This window comes from Nycticebus coucang, chromosome 2, assembly GCF_027406575.1.
Source record: "Nycticebus coucang isolate mNycCou1 chromosome 2, mNycCou1.pri, whole genome shotgun sequence".
NCBI lineage: Eukaryota > Metazoa > Chordata > Mammalia > Primates > Lorisidae > Nycticebus > Nycticebus coucang.
Window position 1 is genome coordinate 41,509,511 of NC_069781.1, and position 13,127 is coordinate 41,522,637.

Consider the following 13,127-nt stretch of genomic DNA (forward strand, 5'->3'; position numbering starts at 1 on the left):
GCGCCCGCCACGATGCCCGGCTATTTTTAGAGACGGGGTCTCGCTCTTGCTCAAGCTAGGCTCAAACTCATTAGCTCAGGCAATCCACCTGCCTCGGTTGCCACACTTTTATAATTACCTAATCTCAAATTTATAGAAACATTGGAAGTATTGTGCAAAGAATTTTTTTGCCATGAACCATTTAGAGTAAGTTGTCAACCTGATATGCCATTACCCCTGAAGATTACGGTATTTCCTATAGACAAGGACATTCCCTAAGTAACTACAATATAGCCAACAAAAAAAGAAAATTAACATTATATACCACACCCCATGTAAATTCACTAATTGTGCCAGTAATGTTTTTGAGACAGAATCTTGCTCTGTCACCCAGGCTGGAGTGCAGTGACCTCATGATAGCTCACTGCAATCCCAAACTCCTGGGCTCAAGCAATCCTACCTCCTCAGCCTCCTGAATAGCTGGGATTACAGACACACACCACCATGCCCTGCTAATTTTTCTATTTTTTTTGTAGAAACAGGGTTTCACTTTTACTCATACTGGTCTTGAACTCCTGAGCTCAAGTGATCTTCTCTCATCAGCACCCCAAAGTACTAGGATTATAGTCATGAGCCAATGTACCAGGCCTCCAATAATGTTTTTATAGCAAAAAGAGCCTATCAAGAATCATAAGTTTTGTCGGCGCCTGTGGCTCAGTGAACAGGGCACCGGCCCCATATACCAAGGGTGGCGGTTCGAACCCGGCCCCGGCCAAACTGCAACAAAAAAATAGCCGGGCGTTGTGGCGGGCGCCTGTAGTCCCAGCTACTCGGGAGGCTGAGGCAGGAGAATTGCCTAAACCCAGGAGTTGGGGGTTGCTGTAAGCTGTGTGACGCCACGGCACTCTACCAAGGGCAATAAAGTGAAACTCTGTCTCTACAAAAAAAAAAAAAGAATCATAAGTTTTTTGCAAGTACAAGTTGGACCTATCAGGTGTAGAACACAAATGTCTTAATGCTGTAATGAGGTAAATGAGGTGAAACCTATGTTGATTAGTAGGATGTAACCACTCCAATTTGTACAAATAATCAACACATTGAATCCCATAATGGCATAAATGTATTTATGATCTATGTACAAATTACTTAATAAAAAATAAATAAATAAAAAGAATCACAAGTTTCATTTAGCTGTTCATAGCTCTTCCTCTGACTGGAAGGCAACCTTACTTGACTGCACCTAAAGACTTTTGGATTGAAATGTTCAGGAAGGAAAAAGAAGAAAAAGAACTGTGTAATTTTTTGTCTCCCTCATTGATCTTTTTTCTCACTAAACTTATGTAGTGTTAACAGTAAACAATGTTGAGATTAAACAATAAGCAAACAAATGTATATTTGTTTTGTTAACTGCTGTATCTCTGACTCCTGGAAAAGTGCCTGGACATAATAGACCTTCAATAAATTTGGAGTGAATGAGTGAGAAGGCAAGGAACAAGCCTGAATCATCACTAATCTTGGAAGCCTACATAGCACAGAGACTGTAACTAAAGATGCTTAGTGATGTCGGTTAAAATCAACGGGGTTTACACATAATAAACTCTATAAATGTTTTTTTATTTTATTTTTTATTTTATTTCCTTTTTCATCTTTCACAATCTGTACTTCTTTTTTTTTTTTTTTTGTGATTTTTGGCCAGGGCTGGGTTTGAACCCGCCACCTCTGGCATATGGGACCGGAGCCCTACTCCTTGAGCCACAGGCGCCGCCCTAAACTCTATAAATGTTGATTGGCTGAATGAAAATATGACCAGTTGAATCAAAGTTAAGGGGTGACAAAGCTACAAGGAACCAAGTATAGTTCTTGAGAGAAATGTCTTGGCCCCTCATGATGTAAGGGCCATGATCTTTTTGATAAATAATAAAAAAAAAATCAACATATATACACATAGTATGGCCTTGCTACACAAAATGTGGTCTGTGAAAGCAGTAGCATCTGCATCACCTGGGAGCTTGTTAGAAATGCATTCTCTCCAGCCCTGTCAAATCTTCTAAATTAGAATTAGCAGGTGATTCATGTCTTGAAATTTGGGGAGCATTATTGCACAAGACTGATTTTAAGGTACATCTTTGCCAAACAATCTGTGAAAATCCCCAGAATTGGCTGCTTTGTACCTAGGTAGAAGAGTAAAGTGTAACACACACCTACGAAGAGCAAAAACTCCCAGAATTACCACTGGCAAGAATCCAAAGTGATAGAGATTCTATTTCAGTGAGCAAAGTGTTAATGGTGAGATGGCTGGTAAGGGGATCATAGTATATCCCTGTGTGTTATTTAAACAGTGATTTAAAACATACACATACACACACTATGTACATATACATGCGTATATAACTGGGATGAGGTAGGACAGAGGGAGCCCTACATAGGCAGCATTCAAAATGCAAAAATCTGTGGTAGCCCTTTCTAGATTAAAATAGTGGATAATCACAGGCAGAATTTACCATAAATGTTTGAAAATTTAGTTTGGAAGGCTTGGTGTCTTTAGCACAGTGTTTACAGAGCCAGCCACGTGCACCAAGACTGGTGGGTTCCAGCCAGGCCCAGGCCAGCTAACCAACTGCAACAAATAAATGACAACTGCAATGACAACTGCAAAAAAAAAAAAATAGATGGGCGTTGTGGTGGGCGCCTGTAGTCCCAGCTACTCAGGAAGCTGAGGCAAGAGAATTGCTTAAGCCCAAGAGTTTGAATGCTGTGAACTGTGACACCACGGCATTCTACCAAGGGCAACATAGTGAGACTCTGTCTCAAAAAAAAAAAAAAAAGGAAAAGAAAATTTAGTTTGGAAATTCAGAGTTATCTGGCGTTCTCTCAGCATTATTTTTCAGGGAAGAAACAATTGATTTTTTTTTTTTCTTTTTGAGACAGTCTCACTCAGTCACTCTGAGTAGAGTGCTATGGCATCATAGCTCACAGCAACCTCAAACTCTTAGGCTTGAGAGATCCTCTTGCCTCAGCCTCCTGAGTAGCTAGGACTATCGACGCCACCACTACACCTGGCTAGTTTTTCTATATTTAGTAGAGATGGGGGTCTTGCTTTTGCTAAGGCCGGTCTCAAACTCCTGAGCTCAAGCAATCCACTTGCCTCGGCCTCCCAAAGTATTAGGATTACAGGTGTGAACCACCGTGCCGGGCAAAAAAAAGTTGATTCTTTTTGGGGGTAGGGGGGCGCGGCGCCTGACATGCCAGAGGTGGTGAGTTCAAACCCAGCCCCGGCCAAAAACTGCAAAAAAAGAAAGAAAGAAAAAAAAAGGTTGATTTTTAAAGTCAGGGGAGAAGGGAGGAAGGGAAGCAGTCTTCCTTTCCTGGGGTAATACCTCCATCTGCTGGTGTTTCAGAACAATGCTAATGAAAACCTGAAAAGGCACACAGTGTGTTTGCAATGACTCACCCTATACTCTGAAAACTGCTTCTTCTCCATCTTTCTTGTACCTCTGCCTCACTTTTTTCTTCTTTTCTCCATTTTTTTTGTGTTTGTCTCACTCTCTTATTCTCTCCTTTTCCCTTGCTTCATACCCCTGACGCAGACTCTGCTTGCATACTTACACATATACAGCTCACTCCTTATAAGGCAGACTTTTCACCTTGAACAGGTTTTTCCTTACATGAGTCCAATCTGCCTTTTGTAGCTTCCCTCTACAGCTGCAGTCCTGATCTACAAGGCCACGCAGAACACAACCAATTCCTCTGCCCCAAACCCTTCAAAAGCCTGAACATTCCTGTCATGCTTTCCATTTATCTACTCCTCTCCTGTTTCAGCAACTCCCAGTCTCTTAGCTATCCCTCATACACCTAAGTTTCCAGGTCCCTCCTCATTCTTGTCACCTCTGCTGGATGTACAGTAGTATATCTGGGTCCTTGTCATACCATGGGGCTTCACACAGATCAATAATCTAGCTCTGGGCTGGGATCCCATCAGAGAGAATCCATCACCTCCCTTGTTCTATATGGCAAACTTCTCCAATATGTGCATTTATTATAAGAAGTATACAGCTCAGTTAATTTTTTGGAGGTTAAAAGTATTTTTATTTTATTTTAATAAATAAATAAATAAATAAATAAAATGACAGAGTCTCAAGCTGTCACCCTGGGTAGAGTGCCATGGCATCACGGCTCACAGCAACCACAAACTTTCCGGCTGAAGCGATCCCCTTGCCTCAGCCTCCCAAGTAGCTGCCTACAGGCGTGTGCCATGACACCCTTCTAATTTTTCAATTTTTAGTAGAGATGGGTCTCGCTCTTGCTGGGGCTGGTCTCCAACTCCTGAGCTCCAGCAATCCATCCACTTTGGCCTCCTAGAGTGCTAGGATTACAGGCGTGAACCACAGCGTGCCTGGCCCCAGACTGTAAATTTGAGATAATATCTAGGTCACAGCATTATTGAAGAGCCCCATACAGGAAAGGCTCTCTCATACTACACCTAGCTTACTGTCAGCATTCCATATTTTTTTCACTGGACTCCCCAGTCTGGTGGCAAAATATGTGTGAGGGTTATAAAATGTCAGAGAATATTAATGAGCAGAATTGATCATCAGGGGTCAATTCATTACCAAGACCTTAAAGAAAACTAAACCCAAGGGCAACATTTCTAACTGTTAACTTCTAAAGGGACGGAATAAGCTGTAATAATAGGGCGTGTTAAATTCTGAAGGGGGGAGGGTTCCATTTTAGAAAGAGTTCCCCCATGTCTTCAATCACACCGAGCCCCGACCGAGTCTGCCTTTGTCCCCAGAGCCACTCAGAGGTCGAGCTCCCGGACAGCTGCGCAGGAGAAGATAACCTTCTTCTCTACTTCACTCCAGGCAGGAAGACGTCTTTCGCTGGCCCCAGCGCCCTGCGCTCTCAGAGAACCAAGACGACCAGTCTCTCTAACAGCTCGGGCTTTTCATCTGAACGTGCACCCAGGAACTTGGTCTTTTACGACTGCATTCCTTGATCCGCGCGCGACCCTTCCACATTAGAGACTTCCTTTTTTTTGCAGGGAGGTGATTATAAACTTGGACCTGGAGTCTGCAAGCTTATTTGACTTGAGGCACAGAGTGCGGAGCCAAGCGCCAGAGTAGGAAGTCCAGGCCAGCTACCCCGACTCCGGCGTTTCCAGAAGCACCATCAGCTAGACGGGAACTGCGGCGGTTCCGACCTGTCATTAAATAGATGGCGTTTATATTCACCGTTTTTAGCCTGGATTTTGGCCTAATTCGACGTAGACAGCTTCGTGGAATCTTTTTCAACACCTGAGAGGTGCGAGTTGAACCAATGATCCCACGGATCTATGGGTTCCACGAAAAGAGCCTATTTCAGACACGGGCCCAGGGATCTGAAGGGCCGGGGGGCTATGAGGGTACGGAACGCCCACAGGACCAACCAATGGCAAGATGGACTGTCCGCCCGGGGCGCGCCTAGACCTCAGGCAGTCGTGATTGTGATTGGAGGAATTAGGCGGAAAACCCTCTTGCCTCAACCACAATGGGTTTTGATTGGCTGTACCAAACAGTAGTTTTTCGATAGTCCAAACCTAGAGCAGTTTAGTGATAAATCCCGCCTTAAAAGGCGTTCAATAGCAGGTTTACGTGTTGTAAGGCAAACGCTGATTGGTCAGAAAGCTCACTAATTCAGTCGGTAGTAAACATAACCAGGCTCCTGGGACCGTGGATTGGCCAGTTTTCTGGGGGCCCGAGTAAGTTCCTCCGGGTTCCGCGCCCCAGCTGGCTGTATTCCCGACTAGCCCCGCCCACTACTTTGATGATTGGTTGAAACCCGGGAGGAGGAATGGAGCGGAGCAATCGAGCTTACCTTGCGTCACTTCCGTTTGTCTGCCGCGACTGCCGTGTTCCCAGAGTACTGCGGTCGACGGGCAGAAGGTGCTAAGTGACTAGAGGAGGGGTGGGTGGGGGGTGGGCGGAAGGGGGAGGAAGTCCCAACTCGGAGACACCGGTCTGGACATTCCCACCTCCTCTGACACTGTCCGGTTGGATCGGAGAAGGGTCACCGCCTCCTTTAGCAAGGAGGAGGGGGGCGGAGCCCAGCTCAGGTGAGGATACACTGTACGGCAGAGTGGTGGTGGTGCGCGCGCGGGCGCGCTCACATGGAGACGGTTGAGCACCAGGGTCGAGCCAAGGCGTTACGGAGCGCGCGGACGTGTACTGGTGGCCCCAGTCTACCCTGCGTCTTTCTGAGGGGTTATTGTTACCCTTCCGAGCCCAGAGGCCACACGGGTGGGAGGCTAATTCTTCTGCGCAGGCGTTCCCTGTGTCCCGACGCCAGGCTGTCTGTCTGCGGGGTGGGGCGGGGGCTGGTACCCGTGCAGAATCTCGGCCTGGTATGGGGTGGGAAAGGCCTGGCAAGATGAATAGCGGATCTGCTGCCCTGCGGGGTGAGATCGGATAGCTTCCTTACTCCCATCCTGGGTCTTGAGCGACAAGGTTTTATTTCACTAGAGCAAGGCCACGAACGGTCTACTGTAGGGAGCCGGCGGTAGATCCTGGAGGGATGGAGTCAGTGTTTTGGAATGCCCCAACTTGTTATGAGGGGACTAAAGTGTCTAATAGGCTTTTATCGAATGCCCTCTACTTCCAGGCTTCGTGCGGAGGACACGGTGGTAAGACATTGAGGACATACAGATTTGTACATAAATACTAATAAAAGGCAGTGAGTTAACGGGAGTTGATAGCCTTTTCTTTGAAAATAGCCATTTATTATTAAGACAGTCTGCATTCTGGCACGGTGGAAGGTATTATAGAAGCTAATTTCTGAGTAGAAGACAAATCCTAAGTATTTAATTTGCAAGGAAAATTTTAGATAAGGGTACATTAATGTCTTGATTACTAAGTAGTGTGCTCTGTTTCTTATTAATTTGAATAAACAGAAGAAACTTCACCTCCAAGAATTGAAGCAAAAAAATTTCCAAAATATATTAATATGTTTTCCAGTCGTATAAAGTAAAAGATGTTATACACATTTGGATCTTTTTTTAGAGATTGAAGAGAATGCTGTGCCTTAGCCATCGTTAGTGATTTGTTGTCCTTGTCTGGGCTGTTGTACTTTAGATAACTTTTTAGATAAAAGGTGGGCTAGGTTCCTCGTGGTTTTTCTGGACAACCCGTTTTTTTATTTGCCTCAAGTCTTGTCATTTCTATGGTGAGGGTGGTTGGCAGTAAGCTGAAAGAGTGAAGAGGGAAGAGATGAGATGGGGGAAAGAGAAAGAATTTTAGAGAAAAGTCCCTAAACCAGGCCTTCCAGTATTACTATAACCCTTCTGGAAATCTCAATAAACTTGGGAAGACTGACCTGGCCACTGCCGCCTGCTTGGTGACCCTTAACAGGTAAGTCTGACTCATTGGGTGGGAAGCTGTTCTGAGCCCTTGGGTTTTGTGGAACACATTGACCAGGATTTTTGAAGAGTTCTGAAGTTAACTTGTTTTATGGAGATTTGCCTTTTTCCTCCTAAAAGTTGTGTGAAAATAGAACTTATTTAGCTGGGGATGATGCTGGCAGTCTGGATTCTGGTTAATTGATGTGTCTCTAGCAAAATTCTGAAAGGGATAAGATTTGGAGGAAAAACATCTTGTAGTGGGGTGTTTTCTCACATACCTAGGGTCAGCACCTTCAAAAGAGACTTTGTTACAAAACTGTGAGCCTGTGGTGGCTCATGCCTATAATCCTAGCATTTTGGGAGGCCAAGGCAGCTGGATTGCTTGAACTCAGGAATTTGAGACCAGCCTGAGAAAGAGGAAAACCCCATCTTTACTAAAAGCAGAAAAACTAGCTGGGCATTGTGGGTGCCTCCGGAGGCTGAGGGAAGAGGATCGCTTAAGCCCAAGAGTTTAAGTTTGTTGTAAGCTATGATGATGCTATGACATTCTACCCAGAGCAACAAAGTGAAACTCTGTCTCAAAAAAAAAAAAAAAAGAATGAAAGAAAAAAGACGGTCACAAGAACTGGAAATAATAAAAAAACTAATTTGGGCTCGGCTCAAGTGGCTAAGGTGCCAGCCACATACACCTGAGCTGGTGGGTTCAAATCCAGCCTGGGCCTGCCAAACAACACTGACAATTACAACCAAGAAATAGCCGGGTGTTGTGGCAGGGCCTGTAGTCCCAGCTACTTGGGAAGCGGAGGCAGAAGAATCACTTGAGCCCAGGAATTGGAGGTTGCTGTGAGCTGTGACGCCACAGCACTCTACCCAGGGCAACAGCTTAAGGCTCTGTCTCAAAAAAAAAAAATTTGGATACCCAAATTTGTGTGAATGTTCTAGAATTTAATGTACTTAGCATAAGACAGGGTAACAAGCCTGTAATTGGACTGGACTGGGAGGCTGAGGCAAGAGGATTTTGAGGCTAGGAGACCAGCCTGGGCAACATAGCAAGATGCCTGTCTCTATATAAAAATTTTTAAAAATCTAGGCAGTCATAGCAGCACCCCTATAATCCTAGCTAGTCAGGAAGCTGAGGAAGGAGGATTGCATGAGCCCAGGAATTCAAGACCAGCCTGGGCAATGACAAAACCTTGTCTCTACAATTTTTTTTTTTTTTTAATTAGCTGGGTGTGGTGGGGTGCACATGTAGTCTCAGCTGCTGGGGAGACTAAGGTTTCAGACCAGGAGTTTGAGGTTGCAACGAGCTATTATGACACCACTGCATTCTAGCCCAGGCAACAGAATGAGACCCGTCTCAAGAAATACTGGGCGGTGCCTATGGAAGGAGTAGGGTGCCAGCTCTATATACCAGAGGTAGTGGGTTCAAACCTGCCCCGGCCAAAAACTGCCAAAAAAAGTACTTAGGGTGAATTATATGGAATTGGAGACTGAAAAATATCTTGTGTTGAGTGAGATTGACAAAACCTGCTATAGTGCTAACAGAATCTTGAATCTGCCTCAAATTCTCCTTCGAAATGGAAAAAAAAAACAACCCAAGGTATTCCCTGTTAATGTTCAGCTTTTATTTTCTAAAATGTAAATTAACTGTAAATACTTTTCCCCTCTGTTAGTATTAAGTATATGATTCTTCTTTTAATGTAGTTGATATTTTTCAAATACGGGTGTTGTCTAGTAGAGCCAGTTTTGTTAGCATAGCATGTATACTACAATGTACCTTTTGTCTGCATATGAAGTAAATGCATATGTTAAAGGGCCAGCTATTTTTGAGTGAACTATTGCTCTTTACAGTTATTTTTGTCATTTTACCACTATATAGTGGCTTTTAATCTCAAAATCTGGTTTCAGGGAGTGCCTTTCACCTTTTTAATTAATTGTACACAAAAATTAATTATAAATGTATTTGCTAAAAGCTTTGATTTATCTTATTGACAACTCAGATTAAGAATTATGTTGGAGTATTGACTTCATTATATAAAAATATTGTAGCTGGCTCGGCACCTGTGGCTCCAGCAGCTAAGGCACCAGCCACATACACCTGAGCTGGTGGGTTCCAATCCAGCCCAGGCCCGCCAAACAACAATGACGGCTGCAACCAAAAAATAGCCAGGTGTTATGGTAGGCGCCTGTAATCCCAGCTATTTGGGAGGTGGAGGCAGGAGAGTCTCTAGAGCCCAGGAGTTGGAGGTTGCTGTGAGCTGTGATGTCACAGCTCTCTACCCAAGGTGATGGCTTGAGGCTCTGTCTCAAAAAAAAAAAAAAAAAGTACCTATGCATAGATTCTTAGTAACCAAGGTTATTATTGGTAGACAATTTTCCTTCTTAATCATTGGTGTGTTATATTTCATTAATTTCATTAACAAAATGAAATTTAGAATAATTAAAAAACTGTTTTAACTAGTGAATTTTCCAAATTTGCTGTTGTATTCTGGAGGAAATTTGTTATTGAAAGGAAGCCTATTAAGAGTGATATTTTTCTTTATGTAAGTGGAAATTAACAAAATGTTTGTTTTACAAATTTTAAAGCTGAGTCTACCTTTGGAAATTATACTTCATAGTCTGTTACCTTTGAATATGTGATAACAGGTTTACAAATGTTTTATTTCCAACTTCTTAGGCTTAAAAAGATTAGGATAAATTCCCCCTGCCCCCACTTTGTTTTTCCTGTCTGAGGTATTGTTAACATGGTGTAATAGATTTTTCGGTATACCTTTTTGTTTTTTTTAATTTTTTTTTTTGAGACAGAGCCTCAAGCTGTCCCCTGGGTAGAGTACTGTGACATCACAACTCACAGCAACCTCAGAGTCCTGGGCTCAAGTGATTCTCCTGCCTCCGCCTCCCAAGTAGCTGGGACCATAGGCACCCACCACATGCCTGGCTATTTTTTGCTTGCAGCCGTCATTGTTGTTTGGCGGGCCCGGGCTGGATTCGAACCCTCCAGCTCAGGTGTATGTGGCTGGCGTCTTAGCCGCTTGAGCCACAGGCGCCGAGCCTTTTTCAGTATATCTTAATTAGTCAATTATAATTTAAAATCCACCCAGCCAGCTTCCTCTAAAAATTCAGGGTTTTCACCTTTATAAGTCCTTATGTTTTAGTCTCTTCTACAAAGGAGATTTGAGGAAAGAGGGCAGGGAAAAGAAAACCCATTATTTGGGGCTTGTGTAGTGAGAGGAACTCAGAAATAGTACAAAAATCTAAAACATACATTGTATTTTATTTTGAATACATGATTAAAAGCAACTCAGCAGATCAAGTATGGGTCACTTGCTGAGCACTACTGGTTAGACATGATTGAGAAGTGGAGAAATATACTGCTTTGAATGTAAACTTGGTACAGGCAGTCTCCAGGTTACGGAGGAGATAGTTTCTACATGTTCTTAAGTTAAATTTGTATGTAAGTTGGAACTGGTACATTTACATATTACCTGTAATAGCTTCTGTTCATAAGTGTAAGTTGTATGTTTGTAACTTGGACTGCCTATGTAAGGAAAGGATTAAACCCATTTTTCGTCTTTACTGGAAAGGCACCATGACAATAGTGTGTCTAGTGCTTTGGTATGCCTTTCTGCTGCATAGAAGTTTAGGGTTTTGTGTGTGTGTGTGTGTGTGTATGTGTGTGAGACAGAGCCTCAAGCTGTCACCCTGGGTAGAGTGCCATGGCATCACAGGTCACAGCAATCTCAAACTCCTGGGCTCAAGCGATTCTCCTGCCTCAGCCTCCCAAGTAGCTGGGACTACAGGCACCTGCCACAAAACCCAGCTATTTTTTGTTTGCAGCCATCATTGTTTGGCGGGCCTGGGCTGGATTCGAACCCGCCAGCTCAGGGTGTATGTGGCTGGCGCCTCAACTGCTTGAGCTACAGGCACCGAGCCAAGCTTAGGGTTTTTTTAAATTAAGAAATAAGTTTCCTTGAGGGTGGGCATTATTTCTTTTTTTCTTGGAGATGCCAAGCTGTTTCTTCCTTCTCCTTTTCCATCTCTTCCTTTCTCTCTCTCCCTCCCTTCTAAAATATAAAATAAACGTATGCTTTTGGATGGCACATGTGGCTCAAAGGAGTAGGGCGCCAGCCCCATGTACCAGTGGTGGTGGGTTCCAACCAGGCCTTGGCCAAAAACTGCAAAAAAACAAAACAAAAAACTTTTATATCCAGAAAAAAAAAAAACTAAGTTTCGTTTCTTTTCTTTTTTTTTTAGAGACAGAGTCTCACTTTGTCACCCTCAGTAGAGTGGTGTGGCATCATAGCTCACAGCAACCTCCAGCTCTTGGGCTTAGGCGATTCTCAGGCTCAGCTTCCCGAGTAGTTGGGACCACAAGCACCCGCCACAACGCCTGGCTGTTTGGTTGTAGTTTGAACGCGGCTGGGTTTGAACCTGCCACCCTCAGCATATGGGGCTGGTGCTCTACTCACTGAGCCACAGGTACCGCCCTCCAAAATAAGTTTCTTTTTTTTTTTTTTTTTTATTGTTGGGGATTCATTGAGGGTACAATAAGCCAGTTACACTGATTACAATTGTTAGGTAAAGTCCCTCTTGCAATCATGTCTTGCCCCCATCTTTTTTTTTTTTCTTTTTGTAGAGACAGAGTCTCACTTAATTGCCCTCAGTGGAGTGCCGTGGCATCACACAGCTCACAGTGGCATCACACAGCTCACAGCAACCTCCAACTCCTGGGCTTAGGCGATTCTTTTGCCTCAACCTCCCAAGTAGCTGGGATTACAGGCGCCCGCCACAACGCCGGCCATTTTTTTGTTGCAGTTTGGCCGGGGCGGGGTTTGAACATGCCACCCTTGGTGTACGGGGCCGGCACCCTAGCCACTGAGCCACAGGTACCGCCCAAAAATAAGTTCTTGATTTGTCACAGATAAAAGGCAATGAAAGATACTTTTCGAAATTGTTGAGAAAGGTTTTGGGGAGTAACTGGGATTGCTGGCTAGCAATATGTTGCAGGTAATTGAGGGAAGTATATTTAAACATATTAAAATATGTTTTCAGATTTATAAGCAGGTAAAGAAGGCATTAAAGGTTGGGTTTCTATAGACTTTCGGATAACTTTGTGAAGCTTATCTGGTTTTGAGAATTTTAATTGGCTAAAGGTGTTCTTTTAGCTAAATAGTCAACTAATTGGCTATTTATTAATTTAAAATTTAGAAAAATATAGTACCCAAGTAAAGGAAATTTCTAGGCAGTTAAGTGCAAGTATTAAATTCTAGATATCATAAAGCAGGGAGATTTGTCTTAAATGATTTTGAAGTATAAATGTAGCGCTTTCAGTCTCTATTTGTAACTGACTGCTTGGGTGTGTTGGTCTTTCAGATAGCATTCTACTGGTGAGCCATTCTCCTGATAGACTATCCCCTGCCCCAGATTTGGGCAGAATATTGTAAAAGGTGAGCCTACTGCCAAAAAGGATTTTATCATGCTCCCCTTCTTCCTGAAGTTCTCATCCTTGCCTAATAGAAGGTATGGTTGAGAAGGAGCCAATGTCAAGAGATAGTGGGAGAAGATAAAATTCATTCTGCATCCTGACCTTCTGAAATGAAGTCCTTTGACAGTGATGAGGCTTGGCAGTGTGGTCTGTGGTGGTAGCATGTGGCATTGGCAGCAAGTGAGGATTTGAGTAAAAGGGGAGAAGAAAAATCCCCCCTGCTGAGAATTGCTTGAGCCTGGGAGTTGGAGGTTTCTGTGAGCTGTGATGCCATGGGCACTCTACCCAGGG

At 43.7% G+C, this 13,127-nt stretch overlaps 1 protein-coding gene across 3 annotated transcripts in view; it reads left to right on the forward strand.

The window, feature by feature from the left end:
- Positions 1 to 5,833: 5,833 nt before the first annotated feature.
- The window catches only part of ZBTB5 (zinc finger and BTB domain containing 5), a 28,052-nt gene continuing 20,758 nt past the window's right edge, over positions 5,834 to 13,127 (forward strand). Inside the window, exon 1 of one of the 3 annotated variants that reach the window (XM_053568615.1) lies at positions 5,834 to 6,070. The gene's annotated coding sequence lies outside the window, so the exon portion shown is untranslated. Of the gene's footprint in view, positions 6,071 to 6,116; positions 7,362 to 13,127 lie in introns of those variants that run through there. The other 2 variants (XM_053568632.1, XM_053568624.1) reach the window with 2 other exon arrangements.